Here is a 22,234-nt window from a genome sequence, read left to right on the forward strand (position 1 = left end):
ATATCATGTACACCATGGAAACAACCTTGTGATAAACTCTGGAGGTATTATCCACCATAATTATGCACAGATGAGCTTGTGTATTTGCCTTACCTCTGCCAGGGCGGAAACTAGTGTACTATACATGCATTCACCACTATGTTACAGCAAATACAGAGGAAAAAAGTGTACCTATATTTAGAAATAGCTATATGAAAATTTGCAGAAGGTTCCAGAGTCTGTGGTGTATTTACTAACTTAAAACAAAATCAGTCAATTTAGAAGAGACTATATGCTCACAGTTATCATCTACAGTTACATGGGAAGACTTCCACGTGTCTTCCCACTATCTGTCATATGCACAATTGCTATGTAGTAGGGTTTTTTGTTTTGTTTTAGGGTTTTTTTTAAGCACTTTTATTTCTTGAGTGCTAAGCAGTTAATCACATTCTGGAAACACTTAGTCTAAAAACATCCCTCTGGTTCTTTTGAGAGACTGGTTCATTAGAGTTTTGTCAGTTGCTGAGGCACAGTGTAATCCAATACTGTGGAGTAAACACAGGAGTAAACATTTTGTGACCATAATATATGTTTATATTTTTTAAACAGTTTAATGCTATAATAAGGACTTCTCAATAGCAAAACAACATGTCAGAAGTGATGTCCATGTAAATACAAAATTTTTGTGAACTACTTGATTCCTAATGATGTAACCATGCTGTGGGCAAGATGATGTTGGAAATCTTAAATGCCTCACTGGTTTGAAAGAGAAAAGCATTGTAAAAACCACTGCTAACATCACAGGGAACTTCAAATAAGTAAGTAGTAATAATACTGCAAAAAAATATCTGATGCAACTAGGAACTAATGCATCCTTAGTGATCATAAAGCAGGTATGAAGGCAGAGATCCACTCTGCTAGGATTCAAATGTGTATACTGAAATAAAGTAGTATGAGCACAGAAAACTGTTAAGCCAATATATTTACTGGAGGAGGAAGACTCTGAAGTATTTTCTTCCACATCTCTTTTGAGCTACCAGCTGCTGTGTTAATCATTAATGAGACCATCCATTTTTATAGTCTGGGAGGTGAACCAAAAAATTCATGGTTTAGTTTTCATTTCATTTCAAACCAGTTTGTTGGAAAAGGATCATGCCTCCAGCAAGGATAAGCCACTGCAGTACAACACTGTATCAATGACATTCATGTACATAGAGGAGAAAATCACATCAGAGCTGGAAGACTATTAACAGAAACAAAAACCCAAGACTGCTTTTATTGGTTGTCCATTATTTTTAATATTGCAATCATGGAAAATTCCTGCACATAGGAAACCAGTTGTACAGATTCACTGATTAGAAGCAGCAGTTTTGCCCATAAGCTGAAGTTTTCATAGAAAGCTAGAGCCAGAGTGGTTTGGGTTGGAAGGGACCTTAAAGATCATCCAGTTCCAACCCCCCCGCCACGGGCAGGGACACCTTCCACTAGACCAGGTTGCTCAAAGCCCCGTCCAACCTGGCCCTGAACACTGCCAGGGAGGGGGCAGCCACAGCTTCTCTGGGTAACCTGCTCCAGTGTCTCATCATATTCATAGTAAAGAATTTCTTCCTTATATCTAACCTAAATCTACCCTCTTTCAGTTTAAAGCCATTCCCCACCTTGTCTTATCCCTACATGCCCCTGTAAAAAGTCTCTCTCTGGCTTTCTTGGAGGCTCCATTTAAGTACTGGAAGGCCACTATAAGGTCTCCCCAGAACATTCTCTTCTCTAGGCTGAACAATCCCAACTCTCTCAGCCTGTCCTCATAAGGAAAGTGCTCCAGTCCTCCGATTATCTCTGTGGCCTCCTCTGGACCCACCGAGCAGGTTCATGTCTTTCTTACGCTCTGGGGGCCCCAGAGCTGGACACAGTACTGCAGGTGGGGGTCTCAGGAAAGTGGAGTAGAGGGAGAGAATCACCTCCCTCGACTTCCTGGCAACACTTGATGCAGCCCAGGATGCAATTGGCTTTGTGGGGTTTTCATCCACCAAATCCTCCTGTGGAGGGCTGCTCTCAATATACTCATCACTGAGCCTGTATTCGTGCATGGGATTGCCTCAACCCATATGCAGGACCTTGCACTTGGCTTTGTTGAATGTTTGCATGTGAGGTTTGCACAGGCCCAAATCTCCAGCCTGTCAAGGTCCCTCTGGATGGCATCCCTTCCCTCCAGCGTGTTGACCGCACCATACGACTTGATTAAATACAAATCCATGTACATGGTCCCTGTACTTTGGCCTTCTCCCTTTCCCACTACAGATTTTCTGCTGGTTACTTTAAAAGCAGAGCTCTGTACAGAGCCACTACATTCTCGTTATTTTGTAGGTCAGTGGATCTTGCTGCTATAATTCTCCCTTTTTAGGCAGGCTTTTACCATAGCAACAGGAAAGAGAAAGACTTTAGAAACAGGAATATATGAATAGAGATACAAGAAACAAGCATTAACTTTCTGATGCTGTTTGGATTTCCAGTGGACAGTAGTGGCTTCCTTCAAACTTGTATATTAGAAAACAAAATTGGTGCATGATCTCTGAAAGCTGATGGTGGCTGGAGATGTCCAAACTCTAAGCAAGGTAAGGTAAGTTATGGGTACAGGGGACCTGCACCTTTATGAAGGAAGTTCCACAATTTCTGGCTATTTTTGTCTCGACAAAGAGAAAAAACTTGCTGGCTCCAAAAGGCTGAGCCTCTGGCCTCCCACTGGAGGAGAAAATGGGGAGATCCACATCCCTCTTGTGCCATCTGACCAGTCTGTCCAGAAGAGACTTCAGTGTAGCAGCTCTCCTTCTTTCACGTCCTTCTGCTCTTGCACTTTTTAATTCTTTCACTAATAATGTGTGTAATGCCATATGGCAGGCTGTGTGGATGGCAATGAATAAGAAATCAGATCAGCAAATGCTGTGATTTTCACTTTCTGATACGAGAAAGCTGTGGATTTAAAAAAAACCCCAAACTAACAAAAAACACCCAACAAACATTGACATAACAGCCAGCCAGCCTGAGTGGCTGTTCATCACAAAGTCCCAACTGCCCAAGTACTATTAACTAACATCGGCTACCCGTTACTGGAATGGGTAGCCTATGTTAGTTACAGAAAAAGGCACCGAGGCAACGTCTTCTTTAACCAATCCACATGTGTGATTTCCCTAGGGCTACATAGAGTGGCTATGGGCTACATAGAGAAAATTGTTGCACTGAATTCAGAGAAGTAAATACACAATATGCCGAGAAGGTGCCAAGTTAAAAACTAGCAGAGCCCAAGCTCCATAGATACAGTGACAGGTGCAGCAGGCAACAGGAAGGTGCCTGTCTTTACTTTGCTGGCAGATTTAAATTCAAAGTCAAACTGATATCAGCTGTAATGGACAACGGCATTGTCTTATTTTGCTCTTTGGGGTGGCTGATGTCAAATGATTGTCAGGCTATTTTGTGACAGGAAAACACATGTTTAAACCCTGGATGAATTAACACCTTCTCTGTACAGCAGCTTTGAGTCATCCTCACTGGCCCTCTGGTCAAGGGCTGGTTCAAAAGGAATCCCACACATTTACACTGCAGCTTGGACAGTCTGAATTCACATCAAGCGTAAAAAAAACACCCTACCTTTTGTCCAGGATTTGCACACACAACCAAAGCAGGGAAGCAGCTCGTGTAATTAAATCAATAACCTCTGAGTAAAGTTTTATTTCTAAAGATTTTAATCCTAAAATTATTTCAGTTATGCCCTCATTGACATCATCCTCTAGAATTACTGCCTTAAGTACAAAATCAGGTTTTGTTTGTGGCAGCCTTCAAGATATAACTCTAACCTTTCAACAAATCTTTATTTTCTTCAGACAAGAGGTTAAATCAGTGCACTATGAAAAAACAAAAAGAGACAAAATTATAGCTGTTTTGAGAGTTAAGTACTGAGTGGATGAAGCTGAACTACTGACATAATCCAAATCATAATCAGAAATAAACTCATCAAGGTAACCTCTTTGCACACAATACAGTATTACAAATAATGTCTTATCTAACACTGCAGTAATACACCCTGGAGAAGGTATGTTCAACCAGATATAGGCCAGTGACACACATGAAAGCACCCATGGTGAGATATACTGCAATGTGACATACAAGGATGGTGCTGACCACACACCAGCAAGGAACAAAACTTGTCATCTTCACTTCCAAACACACCAAAGCATCAGGCTCCATCAAACATCACAAAAAGCTATGGGAGACCCCCCTCCTGACCTCAGAAGCCAAACACCTCATAAATACACAGTATTAATCAAATTAACCCACTGCCAGACCAACACTTTGCATGAAGACTGTCACCCCGCCACAGCACTCCCCACTGAATGCCCACATCCCTGCCCTGTGATGCTGCAATGCTCTCGCTGCACTGCAATAGGCTGTGCCTAGACCTGTCAGTCCTTGGAGACCTTCCATACCACCATGAACCCTCATTACCAACTCTCAACAAAAATAACTCTAATGAACGCTTTGTGGTGCTGTTACACACCTGCTCAAAGCTGCTTCCCACCTGAGCTACCCCTAGAGCTGTCCCATGTAAGTAGAATTAACTTCTGTGCTCACAGAGCAGCCTTGCCAAAGCTTTTGGTATCTGATGAAAGCTTTGTAAGGTGCCACTGGGCCAAACACCTCTCCCTGGTCACTCACTCAGCTGCACTGCAAGCCTCCCACCTGCTCCTTCAACCCTGCCTGGCAAAGAGCTATATTTAAGTCATGATTACAATACACAAACTACGCAGACACATTAATCCAGTAATGTTACAGGATAATAATACAAACTGTCTCAGGGTCCCATCCTGTGAACCATTACAAAAGCAAGTAGCTCGTCAGAACTATTTGAGAGTACAAATAGGCTCTCCAAATGCATAGTTATGTTTGCAGGTTTTATCTGATTGGGTAACATCAGATAAAGCTGTATCACCTCCCATCTTTCCTTAAATACCTTCCTCACAAAAAATTTAAGATTTTAGATTAGTTTTAAAACACTCAGAAATGTCTCATCAAATGCACTAAGGACAATACATGGTATCTCAGACTTTGTATTTCCAAACCATTACAACTCAGTCACTTTTTCACACCAGTGAGCTATCAACACACATATCCCTCATTCTCACATTTATGATATCCAGATCATATTTCATAGGAAAAGATTCAGACTTTAAATTCAGCCTAGATACCATCTGGCGACCAACATTCACTTGTAATTAAGCAGATATTGGAGCATTAATCATCTTGCAATTTCTCCTTAAAGACACTTGTGTCTTACATGACTCGAACTGCACCTCAGTTATTTAGTGTAAGAATGGCTCATGTCTGAGTCTGCTGCTAGAAGCTAGGGTGCTACACCAGGGGACTGATCTTTCCAGTCTCATCCCAGCCTTCTGCCTTTGTAAAGGACCTGCTTTTGGCTTCTCTATCATGATGGGCAGAGCTTTGGTCCAGCTGAATGCAGTTGGGCAACATCTGCAGTTTAGGTTTTGTTTCAGGAAAGAGCTTAGCTCCAGTCCACCGAGGATGCTGACAGCATAGAAACTGCAGCAGGAACCATTAAGAGGGGCTTGGAGATGCCCCTGTGTACAGTTAGTAGTCCTTAATGCCATGTCACCGCTAGGATCAGCAGTCCCACGCCTCCCAGGGACATTATCCTGCCTCTCAACAGACAAGATAGAGATGATGAGAGGTATCAGCCCTGTGGTGGGTTCTCTGGACCAGCTGCTGATACTCCTCTCTGAGTTACACAGCCTAAAGGTACCAGTGCTGGACAAGCTTTTATTTCACAGAGCCATGGCTAGAAAGCTATTTAAGAGCTTCTATGACAAATGGCAAGGGAAGCTCTGTGGTCAGCAGGGAGTATGACTCACACTCTCTTCCAGGTCCTTGTTGCCATTTTCCTTGACCACAAGCAGGAAATTCCACTTCAAAAGCCAGGAAATCTCACCAGCCTGACAGCTGAGGAGAGATGTTGGGGTGAGGATCTTGCAGGTTGCTGCAGAAATGTTTTTAAATAGATCATGATTAGCTTTCTATGACAGACTAGTTTAACCTTCAAGTAAGAAGTGTGGCTGCATAGACAGTGATGCCCTTGAGCTTCTGAAGGCTGGACTTCTGTGGATTTTTTTCTGCCCCCCATCCGATTTCACTTAGAACACTGAGCATACAGCCTTATACAGGTTCCCACTTAAAGTGAAATCTATGCAATGCACACCCCAGCTCTAAATTTACTGTTTGACTTCGTAACATTTCCCAGAGAATTAATTTCAGTCTTTTTGTTTGTTTGAGGGTTTTGGGGGATGTGGTTGAGGTTGCCTTAGACAGAACATATCTCCAGGCCGTAGTAGCCTGTGAATATGGATGGAGAGCGAAAATCATGCCTGGTATCTGAAGGGCTGTACAAAGGGTCAGGAATCTGAAGCCCCTGTTGGACGTCTGTCAACCCATTTAAAAACGGTAAACCTCATTCATTCAAGCACTTTGGCACACTTAAAAACAGTCCTCATGCAGCCATTAGCAGGAAAACTGGTATAGGAGCCATTTGCAGGATGAAGACAGGTCACTTCAGTATTCGTGCTGAAACAAAGAGAGCAGAGAAAGAATGAATTCTTTCCTGTTGCAAACTTATTTCTACACATTCAAGCAAACACAGTCCTACCTACTGCAGCTACAGACTGAGCAACAATATGCCCCCAACCAGCACTGTGTTACTGGTGGATCCCAGTGGACGGGATCCAAAACGAAGTGGCTGCATTAGGGCACTTTCTATCTTCCAGTTCCCCTTGAAATGGGAAGACATGTCTGGAAGAGCCAAGAAAACCTCCATACGTAGCTGAAGAACCTTTTCTTCTTGTTGTTTTTGGACTAATGCCTCCTGCTATTCACAGCCACAGCTGCTGGTCACTTGGCTGCCTACAGTCCGAGCCTTGAATGGAGGGCTGCACGCCAGCTCGTAACTTGGCAGGACACTTTTTGCCACAGTGCTACTGCCAAGCATCGGTGGATTTAAGCAGGCAGTCTGCCTGCACCACATTTTGAGTGCCAGCGCTTTTGCGGCAACTGCTCCTTTGCACCCATGAGTGCTGGCACTACGTCCTACCAAACCTTGAGCATGTCATACTTTGTCCTTCTGGTCACAGGAGCTGGGACTCTGAGAACAAAAACTTCTATTCCTCATAGGATAGGAAACTTTGTTTTGCTCAGCAGTTAAATCCCAGCTCCTCCCAAAACACCAACAACCAGAAGAGAAGAGCAAAGCACAAGATGCCTCCCCTGCCTCAATGGTCTGATACAATGTCTTTCACCAGTGTGATCCAGCCCTCACCTCCCACTTCGGGAGCAGATGCTCCTACAATCCAACTGCCCCACCTCCAGGCGAGCAAATCAACTCTGCAAACAACCAGCACACAGAAGAAGAGAATCCACATCAAATAAGCCCCATTTAAGAAGAACAAAACAAAGCAGAACTACCCCAACTATGGCATTCATGGCAAAGGTCTGTAGCCTGGGAGAGGAAAGAAAAGAGAAGAAAAAGAAGAGAGACAGACAAGGAGTCTGTGCACATCTTTGTCTTCTAAGTAGACAGGCAATCATGCAGTAGGGGTCTAAAAACCCATTTAGGTCATTTCAACTGTCAAGGTCTATGTGACAACTTACTTTGAAGCTTCCGAAGGTCTTCAACTATACGGGGTTTTTTATGCTTGTTAAAGATACCATGAGCTTTTCCTTCCAGACAAATTTTGGGCACATGAGAAAATTAAAAAGAAACTCAATATGCCCAAATCTTTCTCCTTTTCTCACCAATGAGCTACCTGCCAGCAGAACAGAAAAATGACTCATGGCTCTTCTCTGAATAATTCTTTGCTGCAGTGTCTGGAATGCTGGATTGACATGAGCACTCTACAAGAAAAAAAAACCTTCCTGGCCACAGATTTCTATAAATCTATTATTTAATTTGGTTATTATAGACTGCTGTGATTGCTCTAATCCATAGATGAAATGTATCCTTCCTTCTAGTTATTTCCTCTGTATAGAAAATTCTTCCTTTACAGAACACAGGCTGTCTCTTAACTATTCAACAGAATTCACCCAGTACATGCTCTATGCTATATTCTTGTTACATACTTGCTCTTACGCATTTAGATCATAAATTCTACATTCTGACTAGCACCTAAGGAAATGTTATTTCAGCTATGCCACTTCATAAAATTGAACAAAAGAACCCGTTTATTTCTACAGCAATGAAAGCAGTTTTAGCATAAATGATGGTCAAGCTCACATCTCCCAGAAAATTCATGTCAGCAAAAGATCAAGGCTTATAAGCTAAATTCTGACCTCACCAAAGTAGAGATTTGTCACTAATGTTACTCCTACTGGGATCGCTATCTTTACTTAAACTTACAAGAAGGTTACACTCTACACTCATTCAGCTGACATACTGCTATCAAAGCAGGCAGTCTTTTTGCCTGTTACATCCAGACTACACAACTCTCCCAGGTCACCACATCTCAGTATCAGAGCTTCTACAGACAGAAGGACTAACCCATAGAGGGAAAAGAAGTCTTTCCTGACATTTATGCTCCATGGGTATTGTCAGAGCAGGGGAGAGAACTGCAGGTGTAGCTCAGACCACTCATGCCAGTGCCATTACAGATAAGCCTCAGTTTCTTTCAAAATCTTCTCAAAAGTTGGTAGCTACAGCCAAGATAATTTCCCAGCAGCAGCTTACACTGGTGAGTGAAATACTATGTTCTCAGCAGGCTCGGCAGGAGCATGCATGGACTCTTTGGAGAGGCTGCTTGTTTTGCATTGATGGCAGCGTGCAGGTGGGCCGGGTGGAAAGGGCAGGCTGGGGAGCAGCACAGCTTGACACACACGTGACATCGCCACAAGACTGGGACTGTGAGAGAAATTCAGCTTTAAGAACAGGATGATCTTTGGGGACCAGCAGAGAAGCTGTTCTGAAGTGCACACACCACTGCTGGACAGATGGGGTGTCCTTACTGCTCTTGAAATGCTGTATCTGTTCTGCAAATTAAATCAAACTACAAGGCATAATTTTTCTGGGTGACAGTCAATTCATTTGCTCTTCACAGACGAACTTCTGTCAGGTTTTATCTTTCTGTATGTATAAAACTTATCTGCTGTGTTTTTATTTCAAGTCACCTGGAACTTCAAAAAAAAAAAAATCTCCTTATTTTTGGAGAAATTCTCTACCTGTGAATTCATTGTTTTAATGAAGAACTCATAATATTTGCTTTTTAAAAATCAGTATAATAATTTCTCCTTGGCTTGTGTTTTGTTACTTTCTTTTAAAGCCAGAACAGACTTGAGGACATAGTTACAAAGTTTCCTACTGCTCAGATAACTGTTTATAGAGCTAATTACCTGTACAATTAAATAAGCAACATAACATGAATCGTCACCAAGCCTCTGCCATGGAAAATGACCGTGGGAGTGAAAAGAAGTCAAGAAATGTATCTTTCTTTTTTTTTGCATTCTCCAAAACAGTCTGATTTCAATTAAACTTCCAGGCCCAGTGGCCCACCTCTGAGGGTATTTCTGGGCCCACAGCCCTAAGCTTCTTAGCTACTAGATAGGGTGGCCAACTGGCCAGAGTATCCTTAAGGTGATGTGGAGTGCTGACGTCCAAAGGGCCCCTCTGAGATGAGTGATACTCATTGGACTACAGTAACAAAAGACAAGAAATGGAGAAAAGGAGCAGCAGCTTAAAGTTGATAATAAAATCAACACTGGATGTATGCAGGTTTACAGACCATGGGATCACCATTGTTGATGGTGATTTGTACTAAAATGCAGACAAGCTTGTTAAACCTATTCTTGCCATGGAGGACTTCTGGATAATCTTTTGCTTACCACATGCAACCGGATTTGTTCACTGCACCATTAGTTTTCACAATTTCCCTTGTAAGCAGTAGCAAAAAGGACAGAATTGTAAGGCAGATGGAAGACGCGGTAGTCCTTTCCTTTCCCATTTTAATTTGCACTTTGGAGATGGTGTTCTGCGTGTGCAAGAGCTGCTGAAGCACTGGGGAACCTTGAGTCCTGCCTGACGCTGCTTAATTATCCCAACTTGGCAGATTTAAGTCCACTTTTTTCACTCCTCTCTAGCACTCAGAAATTATTGCACTGTTTTATTAACTCATGACTCCTCTAATTAAATTTAAATGGTTAAAAATATCTAAAACTGATTTTAGACTTCCATAAGTGCTATGATTTATCAGAATAATATCCAAGTGCCAGTTAGAAAATAAGATCTTTAGTGAAAGCAAGTTCCAGTTATGTTGGAAATAATTCAAGGCAACTCCACTCCTTCAGCACCCTGATTTTAGATGTCTTTCTGCTCCCTGTTTCCCCAGACTCTAAGAGTTTATTTTCTTGAAAGATGTAACATGGCAATTCAAAGAACATTTCACACCATTCTGCCCTAGCTAAGACTAAGCAGAAACAAGTAGTCAACTACTAGGTGCTGCACCAGTACTTCAGCAAGCAGCATATGTATGTTCTTGCTGTAGAGTCTGTGCACGAAACACAAAATATTTGTTAGTTGTAGCATCTGCTTTCAAAAGGTTCTTCTAAGTTTCTTCTAAGTGCAGAACATAATATAAAGGCAAGTATGCAGAGAAAAAAAAAAATCAGTTTGTCACAAGCTGAACAGTAATGAAAACCTAATGATCTTAATCAGCTTCCTCACTTGTAAGCTGGGTGAAGCCAGGTTAAGTCCCTGCCCTGGCTGCCACAAGGCTGAGGATGGAGCTGACTGGGCAGTGCAGCAGTGTCCGCTCTGCGACAGAGACTGTATCACCCATCTGCTGATGCCTCCCTAAAATGACGCCAGGCTTGGTGCTGGCACACATCCTTTACCTCCAGAGAAGCAGAAACCTCCCTACCACACAGACATGAACACCATGTCATTTTGTTAAGCTCTGCCACAATAAAACCCTTCCTTCTTAATATCTCAGGTGGACAGCTAACATGTCTGAAGGCTTTTTCTAGAAATTAAATGTTGAGAGATGTGTCTTTTCTTGACAAAAAATAAATTATTCTGAACCTTTGGCAGGTGACACAGCTGTTAAGATGAGAGTTACGCTGGTAGCACTGCAAGGGCTGGAACTCCTGAGCAGCAGGAAGAGTGGGAAAGCCATGAAATCTGCACATCAATCAGATACGGCCTCTCCTGTATGTTGATGACTATCACTACAATAAGACTTAGAAATTAATAGCTAGAGAATATGCCCTCCCTACATCCTGTGAAAATGATTCTTCATGCGTGGCACATCTTTAAGAGGTCAGTAAAACATTTTTAGTATGATACACACTCCACTGCATGCCATAAATAAGAGCATGCATTTGACCCAGCCATGGCTTTCAGTGACAACTTTTTAAGTCCCAAGGTGAAGTCACAGTCCACTTAAGGACAAAAAGGAAACCACAATTTGTGCTCTGTGTGCCAGGATTTTGCCCACATCCTTTTCAGCCCAACCTGCCTGACATGCAGCAAAATACTTTCACTATTGCTCATTTATCTTTGACACAATTAACTCCTTAAAAACTACAAATTTAACATACTGAGAACTTCTGTGTTTTTCTTCTAAAACAACTTCATATTTTTTTGCTGCAACAGATCCATGATGCTCCTCTTCTTGAGACAATGCCACTGTGATGACTTCAACACCAGTTGTAAAACTTTATGTCCACATCCCATACTAACTAGTCACCTGAGTACATCCTTGTAGTTGCATAAGGTCCTGTCTATTCTAGTCAACCAAGCGGGGCAAACCATGTCTCGGGCAACATGCCAGAGCTGCACAGTCTGGTTTAGTCGCTGGCACACCAACTGGACACTGGCTGTGCAGGCCTCGGGGGACAGCACAGACCAAAGCCTGTCCCCATTACTCTGCATCGGTGAGGTGTCCCCACGGCAGCGGGGGACTGGAGCTCCTCCCTCACCCACTCAGTGCTGAGCAAAGGATGGTGTCTACCATCTAATAAATCTTTGAACTAAATCATATCACAATGCTTCATACTCCTTGTACAGATTTATCTGTACAAATGCAAGCCTTGCTGGGGAATATGTCTGTCAGATCAGACAGACTTCAATCTGCTTCATTTTTCAGTAGAGACGTGGCCTGAGTCTGTGAAAGGAAAGTCCCAGGGTGTGATACCAGTCCTCTGAGCATGACTATGATATTACCCCAAAATATATTTCAGTGTCTTGTCTCAATTTCACATAGTAAATAATACTGAATTTGACTCAATAGATGATTTAAGAAACATGACAATATCAAATTCCAGGAATGAAAAAAAGAAGTTTTGTATGCCAAACTTTTAGCAGAAAAAGTTAATATTTTTCCTAATTAAACAAAACAATAATCCCTGTCATGATGGAAGAACTTCTGTCTGTGGGAATCCTAAAAAATGTAAAATGATAACCACCATGTCAGTTGATTATAACTATCAAACAAATAGTAGTAACAGCCAGGTATTTTTTTACGTCACTGAATTAGTAAGACAATTGTGCCAAACTTCAAATACCTTTGTCTATGTACTGCTCTGATTTGGTAAAAGATGCAGTTTCTAAGTGAGAAAATACAATGCCTACCTCAAAGGAAGGTTTTCTGACAAGTTGGAACTCAATTAGGCAGAGCCCCAAATTCCACTAAATGGGAAAAAACAAATCCTTCAGTGTCACAGAGCAGATTTTCTGTTCCACCTTCCTGCTATGGGGAAGTATAAATTGGATTGTGTACCACATTTAATTAAATTTATCTTCATTTGTTACACTAGGAGAAGAAAGCCCCCCCTGAGGTTCCTGCTAATGGGAATGGAAAAAAAATAACCCACTGTGAGACTGTTTGTAGGTAACCATTGCTCACTTGCTCAACAGTAAGATGAAGAATTGTATCTGCTAGTAAGTGAACTTTGGGCTAAAATAATTTGCATATTTCCAGCTCCCCTGGACACAATCTTCAATCTGTTAGAAGTTTAACAACAACAAAATCACTCACATTTCTTTTTTATGAGATGAAAGGTCAGAACCAGCAAAATTTAAAGTTGATTATTTGTAGTATCCACTCTCTGCATTGTCTTCCTGCATTAATTCACTGGTTTGTCTATTCTGCAAATGTCCGTCTCTAAGAGACATATGGTTGGTTAGGGTTTCCAGCAGGGCTCTGATGACTGCTCTATGGAAGCAAAGACATCAAGAGCAGCTGTAGGAAACAGATGTGCCACTTAGGGCACTTTCATCAAAAGGCCAAGAGATGAATCCTTCACCTGCTTCTTAGTTCAAGATCCCTTTATAAAAAAAAGGCTATAAAAATCCTATTATTGCCTATGTTTTTAGCCTAGCTCTACTTGGAAGTAGACATTCTGGTAGCAAAAGCCCTGCTGGAGTGATTAAAGGAGAAGGGTTGCAATGGGCAGGGCAGAAGCAGTAGCTCCAAGGCCATTTCTGGGGCTAAACTGAAATTGGACCTGAGCCACTTAATTTTCATATGTATAAAGTGCCTGCTCTGAGAAGCACGTCAACAGCCATAGCAGCTGGATGGCAAAGTGGTAACCTGCAGAAATAGCTATTCATTATTCTGGGAAAAGAATGTAGTTCAGTAATTCACAGAAAGCGGTTCACAATTTAGTGAAGAAATCAAAGACATGACTCCTATGATGGAGAAATCTCCATTCTGTAAGAAGCCCATCCTCCAGACATGAGCAAAAACTAGGGGAACTTTTGTTAAAAATAAGTGCAGTAAACATGGATACCAACTGGGGAAAAAAGCAAGGGTACTTGGAAGGACAAACCAGACATACCAGCAAGTGATATGAGTCTCATAGGCTTCTGGCAAATTGCCAAAGGAGGCTTTATCCGCAGTAAAAGGATGACAGGAATACTCCTGATACTGGTTTTACAACAGCACTATATTTCCAAATGTTTACCTTAGTCCTGCTCTTCTTTTTTGAGACAAAGATGAGCTAGAGTCAGTCAGGAGTACTAAGAAAAGAGTTGAAACAAAAGGATTTTTTTCCGGTTGACATAGTGCTTAGGGATATGGTGTCGTTGAGAACTGTCAGTGTGAGGTTAATGCTTGGACTGGATGATTTTCAAGGTCTTTTCCAACCTAGATGATTCTGTCATTCTGTGACTAAGGACCAAAAAAATCATGAGGTGTGGGCAGTACACACCCACACAGCCTGGACGAACCCTGAGGTGCAGTGGCCAAACTGCTGACAAGAACATGTGCCCCCTCCCTGAAAGGGGCTGCGGTGACCAAATTGCTGGAGAGCATCTCCCAGAAAGGGGCAGAAGGAACAGAAAGAAATGCCAGCATACTCTAGGGAAGCAAATCACTACTTCTGCATCAAATAAGTTACCAAAGCTCTCCTTAGAAATACTTATAAAAGTAGGTGGAGAGCGAAGGAGAAACCATGGCAGTTCCTGGAAAATAAAACTGTATGATGGCAAGCTATTGGAGTTACCCGAGTTTATCAACAGACAGCGGATAACTTAAACCCAGCTGACCTTCAGTTTCAAGTTACCTACAGTTCTTAGCCTCAAACTGCTCTATTCCTGTTCCATTTAAAATGATTATCAACAAACCTTAACAGGGCACAAAAAAATAGATAATCTGGATAAAAAGAACTTAATCTTTCCAGTTTCCACAAAACGCGTGGCATTTTGGCCGCAGCTTCCTTCCTGCACCTAGTCAGTCCAAGTACAGTGAGCATGTTTACTGAAGAATCAATCCTGTCCTCTCTACCTAGATATACATTTTCACTTTAGCACTAATTTACTGCTATACCACTTCAGTGGCAATCTGTCATAATCCAGCCATGTAAAAATCACAAAGAAATGAAGACTATATTTGCATGAAGTTTAAGTCATCCTAGTTGACTCCATATATACATCACAGACATTTGCCCAGTCTAAAACTGTAGATTACTCATGTCCAAAGTGGGCATTACCTGAAAGACCTCTTCTGTGGCTTCTCTATCCAACTGCCACCATTTCACAACTAGCTGTACCCTCCTCAGGACAGTCATCTATAACGCAGTTTCTACTTCCAATTTACTGTATGACTGTGCAGTGCTGAACCAAGTTATCAAGCCCAGATGTGACTATAGACAATAACAAAACACATAACAAACACTAACAGTGAAGCCATGGTGGTCTGTAGTTGACTCACCGCTATACAGGTGGCATGACCTGTTTGTGAGCATGTGTACAAATACCATTCAGAAAGGTATGAGACTATTACTGTAAGTTTTGTTCCACCTTTGCATGGGGCTGGAAACTGTATGATCCTGGTGTTCCACACTGTATTTCTAAATACTACTGTACTACAAATAGTGAGGTCCGAATGTCTGAAGTCCAAAGGCAAGTTACAAATTCTAAACCAAGTAGTCTCATTAGAGAGTGTGGAGATATGTTTTTACTTGTTTACACAGACCTTCAGGTTATGAGGAACAAGAGTAAGATAGCCAGGAGATGCAAAAGAGGGTTTTGAATATAATTTGCTTTTACCTGCTTTGAAGGAACAAACTGCTGATAGGAGGAACAAAATGAATCTTTTATCTAGAGTGGAAAGCAAAGCAAATATGTGCTCCGTAATTAAGCATCCTGCAAGTCAAGTCTTCTGACACACTATTTCAGGTAACAGTTCTTTCCTTGTCTGTAAAACCCAGTTTCATCCCAAATTAGCATTGGTTTTGACCCATGAGAAAACAAATGAACCACATACATGAAGAAAATCTGGTCACAAAACTCAACAGAACTGTAATACCTAGATCCTGCTGCAGATGAGCCTAGCTAACCTAACCAGGAACGTCCTCTCCCTACCTCCAAACAATGGAAAATTTGCTTGGAGAACAAACAATCATTCTTAAACTGTTTGCAAATATAACCAAAATCTACTGAAAAGTTACAGCTAAATGTTTTTTTTCCCCCCCTAGAGCCAGATTTACAAAACTGAGAGACAGGAGCGGGTAAAAACCTCTCTTGGACTGGGAGGTCATTGTACATGGCACCCAGCCAGGCTGCTGAGCTCAGCCTCCTCCTCTCACTGAGCTGAGCTTTTCCCACTTCCATAGAAAGAGTCCTCTAACCACACAGGTATACAGCACTCTTGAACGAGACATTCATATCAGAAAATACAGTAACTCTAACAGAAAAAGCTGGTTGGTTGTAAGCCAGCTTGCCAGGAAAAAGTTTTCCAGCAGACCTACAAGCAGTTCACACTTGAGCCAGACAAGCTGCTCAGAGTGGGTGGAAAAGCCACCCAGAATTAGGGTAGTCTCTGACTTAAGCAGTATGAGGAGATGATGACTAGAGACCTATCTCATATCCTTTGAGTGAGAAGCACATCTGCAACAGTTTAATTCTTCTGAATAAATTGTTTCTTGAATCATCATTAAGGCTAGATGTAAAAACTGCATTTTGATAGAAACATACCAGATTTCAGTTTCAGGGTAGGGCGCTTACAACTTTGAAAAAGGATCCTTCCTCTCAAGAAACCTTCTCAGTGCCACCCTATCAAGGGTGCCTGTTCCCCTCAACCTGTCCCCGTCCCTCGGTGTTTTGCTGGGAACACTGAGCCGGACAGCCTGCCTCCTCCCGGGCACTGCCTGCACCAGGGTCACTCCCACAGACAGTACCATTACCAGCGCTGCAGATCCTCCAGGTTTGTGGCAAAAAAGGAAAGACACTTTCAAAGCATATCTCAACCCATAAGGATGCATCAATAGCATAAGCAGAGGTGATTTAAAAAAACCCACAATCTAAACAAATCAAGAAAGCCCTTAAGCATTCCTATTCAACAAAGGAGAACAAACATATTCCAATTCTAGAGCACCTAATGATTTTAATTAAAACTTCCCTCCTCTGCAAAGTTTCAGTCTTTTGATTTATTAAAAGCTTGTAACTAAGATGCAAACAAAAGTTTAAAACATTCCCATTTCCTGCAGGAGGGAAATTATGATGATTTCTTTTTAATACATCATTAGTCAATATGATTTAGACAGAAATGGTATAATTTAAATCTCCAAGTAAAAAGACCTAAACAACTGTTGCCAAAGGAAATTTAAGGGAAGAAATAAAAGTTTTTACTGACAGCAACAGAGGATCCAGGAGAAGCAGCAACTTCGCAGAGGCTGTATCTGGCAGGGGGATACCTGACAAACCTGTCAGCATTCTCATGAGTTCCAAACTTTTTCCAGTTTGTACCTTCAGATCTATGCATTTGTTTGCTGAAATATAGGGAAAAGTGCTGTACTTGTTCCTTACGCTGTCACTCAGCACATACTCCACCAACTCAGCACTGTGGCACATCTCTTATGTCTTATTAGAAACCTGCACTCGTTCACATCTTAGCCATGCAAGAGAACATACTGTCTGGCTGGCTTGCTTGTATAATGCCAAATATATCTGCCTCTGCTGAGGGTTGGATTCACCACCACCTATGTTCTTCCTCTGAACTCCTCTGTGCATGGGTGACTTCAGTACGGTGATCCCAAGTAAATGAATCCAAAACTGCCTCGGTATCAGTTTTAAGTCTCCTTTCGAAAACAGTTTTTTGGACACCTTCCCTGTATTCCCCTGCCCTAGACAGACATCCCAACAGCTTCTGCCATCACTCAAGAGCCTCTGTTGATGCTCTCAGAATGTGGGGAGGGAGGGATAGCAAGAACCTTAAGTGCTTAGGAGCAAAAGGAAATCCTTTCATTATCTTTTTACACAGGCACTAGACAGACATTTACAACACACTGATTTGCAGGATGCTCCTCTCTGTTTACCAAGATGTTTTACTTAGCAAGCATATGCTCCCTCTGTATTCCCCATATGTTTTGGGTTTTTTTAAAAAATAAATTTGGAGAAGCAGAATCATTTGCTCCATTGCAGGCAGCTTATATGAGAAACATTTGAAAGAGCAAAGAGGATAGGAGAACCTACTTGATGAATACATGAGGTTTTAGATCTTTCAGTTCAAAAACTCTTCTGCAAAAATACAGAACAAGGTTTTGTGTCATTAAGGACATTCCTTATTAAAGCCTGTAGACATAAACATCTGAAGAGGAATATGCTACTTAAGAAAAAATATAGTAAAGGTCAGGTCAGCTCAGAAAGCCATACCTTTCCTGCATAAAAAGCCATAATATTGCACCCTCTTTAATATGAGACATCTTTTGCTAAGATCTGGTCAAGGAAGCCATTTACAGCTCACAACAGCAGCTGTATTGATCAAACAAATGGATGTGCAGTTGTGCTCATTCTTGTGCGGTACATAATGGTGACCTTTCTACAACCATGTCCATCTAAATCTCAAATCACTGTTTGACAAATGCTGCACATACTGGAAAAACATGGGTTTTGTGCAGCATGAAGTATCTCATGCCAGAATCTATGCAGGCAGGACAGGAGCTGCCTGGCTGAGGGTGAACACCGTACAAACACAACACCTGGGAAATAGGGATTTTTATTCTCAGCTTTCACTAAATTCTCGAGTGATCTAAGGAGAAGGTGTTTCACTTTCTTCTGTGACCGAATTTGCAGTGGTCCTGTAACTTATCCATATTTTTCAAGAATTTTTTGTATTGTCAATTTTTAGAGTTTGTCAAAAGAAAAAAAAAAAAAAGAAGTTGTTTGTTTGGTGTTTTTCAATAAAGGGAAGGGCATTTCAGTACAAAGTTGGATTGTTACAAAGCAGGAAACCACATACCTTCATGCTGTTTGGAGGTTTTTTTAAGAAGTGCTTTTAAATGAAGGAGTATTATACCAAGATGAAGCTGTCTAGGAGTGGTCATTGTGAATAAAAGCAAAAAACTTCAGTTTGGCAGGACTGTATGTGGCCATGCTTTCTCTACCATGAGCCACTTATCACTGCCTAAAATCCAGCTGACCTCAGACAACAGCCGGGAGGCAAAGCCAAGCTCTGACACTCAGACAAAGCAACAGAGGGGGAGGATGAGTCCACCTTTGTGTTCTGAAAGCAAGACCTAAGCAATTCTTTGAGGAAAAAGGAAATCCAGCAGAATAAAAACCCAGCAGCTATCCTATCTTCTGCAGGTACTATCAAAAACAGAATCGTTAGTCATATATCAAATCTGGTGTTACGAGAGAGGAGAAACCTTACTGCCTGTATCTGCAGTTGCTGTTAAACAATCTCCATCTGACTCTGCCCTTTGCACACCGCAGAGGTGCAACTTAAGCTGACATAAACTGGATCTAGAGCTGCGCATCTGCGCTAACATGTGTTATGCCTGTTCGGGGTGTTGATCTTGCTAAAAGTTAACATGGTAAAAAATATTATCCTTCATATCAGCTCTCACTGCAACCAGTGTGAGAGAAAGGAGAAGGCAAGAACATATGACAGAAGCTAAGAAGGTTACTGCAAACCAGAGTGATCATGGGACCCAAAGTGCAGATGGACTGAAGCTTCAGCTGATCTCTGTTAGCTGATTATCTGTGGGATGCTCAGGAAATACATGATCTCACCTTCCCTCCTCTCCCTGGTTGCTCACCCCCTCTCTTTCCTTCTAGTCCAACAAGATGCATGTGGCTGCATGATCTATCAGACCAAGGCCTGAATCCAGCCCAGAAAACCAAAGCGTGTGAGGAAATTGAGAGTAAGGTTTGTTTTCCATCCACACTTACAATAGGGTTGCATTATCACTCTGGCCTAGGAGAGCTCATCTTCTACCCTGCTTCTCTTTCAGCCACCAATTCAGAGCAGTAGCCAAGTGCCATGTGATGGCCTGCTCCCTGGGAGAGCTGCTCCTCTCTCTATTGCTGACAGAGCAAACCCAGAGAAACCAGTCCCTTTCCAAAAAGATTTGATGACGATAAACCACTAGTCTCTGTACAATCCATTTTTGCATCAGTGAACAGATCTGTAGCATCTGAAACGGCAAGCAGCAGCCCCCATGCCAGTGAGTCAGGGAGGGGCAGAAAGAGTAACTGCACACAGGTGCATCAGCACATGGACAAAAAAAATCATTTAAATTATTCAGATATGCTGAATACATGTCAGATGTGCTGACATATGTCAGAAAAAAAGGGTCAAGAAAAGCCCGCTTTGCCCTGCATGATACACCGTCATCTAATAGCAAGCTCTACCATTTCTCACAGTGCCTGGCACAGGCTCTGTTTTATCTGTCAGCTGTGCATTAGGCACCCCGGTGAAGTACTTGCAAGATAACAATTCCCTAAAAATGATGCTCTGATGCCTTGGCAAGAGTAATGGCACTAATATCAAGGGCTCACTGTCTTCCAGTCCAAATCCTACAGCACAGGGGTGATTTCTGTTACTGTCAGCCATAAAGTACAATGGATATTGTCAAGCACTTGAGTAAAAATGCATGAGTAAAGCATTAACAAGAAGGATGATATAGCTTCCTCCTTGATAAATGACTCTCTTGCTTAAAGTCTGCACCAGATACAACCACATATTTCACCTCGTTTCCTGTGTAAAAATTTCCTTTTGGTCTTGTGGATCAGACCATCACTTAAAGCATCCACCTCACTACTGGGTTTGCAGTGGTATGGAGTGGCAATCCACAGGATGCTGTGCCTCAGGAAGGCAAGCACCTGTATTAGATATCTAAGATAAATAGAGCAATACCCATGTTCAGGAACCTAATTATTCCTCATTTAGTCAACTACAAGAGGAGTCCTCCTGCAGAGAATTCAGAGCAGGTACAACACACCTCCTGCTTTGTACAGGTCACTGGTCCCAAGGGTTCTGGACACCTGTGACAAGAGACAGGTCAACCAGTGCTGAGAGTACATGGGAATGTGAAGCAGTTGAATCATGGAGGAAGCTGGAGAGGAAACATTCTGTCATATAATTGCTTCTTCATGTGTGCATTAAACCTGAGGCATAGAGGTGTCAGGATGTTATTCTTTTGTGAGGAAAAGGAAATACCTTATCCTGTAGGTCTGGTTATTTTTATTAGGGAGGGACAAAAGACTCCTATGACAGGAGTTTGCTCTCTGAAATGGTGAGTCCCAGAGAGGTAGAACATCTATCTATGGCATTGCTCAGTACTTCTCCCTTTTGTGAAGGGCTGGATACAACATTAGCCCAATGCCTAAGTGCATGAAAGGGACAGATTTGCCAAGCAGGAGCTTGGCCAGGTCACCAGCTGGCTAATACACATATGCTAGACAGGGACACATACTGCTCTTTTCTGAAGGAGTGGAAACATGCCTCCTTGCTGTGAGCCACAGCAGACTGACTTGAGTCAACCTCTCCTGCACCAGTGGGATGCCTTTTGTAACTACAGCAACACTTCCCTGATTGCTACTGGTCTTTCCAACTTGTTTTTTTCTCTGTTAGGAAGATAAGATGAAATACATTTGATGTCCCAAGGCAACTGCTTAAGTAAGAGCTCCACAGAATATGATACCCAGCACATATTACAGATCAGATGATAAGCACTTAGTAAGGACCTCTAAGTCCAGATGTTGGAATGCTAACACAAAAGAAACTACAAATGCCTACAAACATACTAGTCAGGAAAGAGTGCAATTATGGCAATTTAAGGAACAAATCCAAATATCTCTTTGTTCAAAGGGACTTAAAACTATAAAGCAAATCTATCAGAAAGGAAATGCTATGGTAAAAAAACCCATACACAAGAACAAAAGAAGGATTTGTCTCAGGAGGAAGGAATTATAATTACCATAAATGTCACATCAAATGCAACAGATAACTTCCACAAACAAATGCTTTTGAGAGAATTCTACAAGGAACTGAATCCTATGTTAATGTTTTCCAGGTGTAAGATGATAGCTTCAAAACCACAGTAATGACAAGGCCATAACTATGGCAGAATGAGAAACTCTAATGGGGCAATAATCTTCCCAGAATTGCCTCTGGAAGAGCTCAATTGGCCTGGCTTGATTTCCAATCTTAAAGGCATACCACCAACTTCAACTCAGCCAACCTCTGAGCCATCAGAAGGATTCACCCAGGCTAAGATCTGTGACTTTAACTTCATGGTTTTCGGGTTTTTTTGCTAACATGTTTAAAACATCCTCTCCAACAAAAAATGAAAAAGCTTCCAGGGAATCAATGATATAGAAGAAAGGAGAAAAAGTAACTAGGTGTGAAATGCACAGGGATCAAAAGCCAAGAGAATGAAAAGCATTTCTCCCTCTGACCTTTTAAGCTAAGTGTTCACCCTCAAG

General features: G+C 41.9%; 1 protein-coding gene across 2 annotated transcripts in view; it reads right to left on the reverse strand.

Annotated features, from left to right (window-relative positions):
* Positions 1 to 22,234, reverse strand: part of SRGAP1 (SLIT-ROBO Rho GTPase activating protein 1) — a 153,451-nt gene that overhangs the window by 78,778 nt on the left and 52,439 nt on the right. The gene's annotated exons all lie outside the window — the stretch shown is intronic.

This window comes from Athene noctua, chromosome 3 (assembly GCF_965140245.1).
Source record: "Athene noctua chromosome 3, bAthNoc1.hap1.1, whole genome shotgun sequence".
In the NCBI taxonomy this organism is placed as follows: Eukaryota; Metazoa; Chordata; class Aves; order Strigiformes; family Strigidae; genus Athene; species Athene noctua.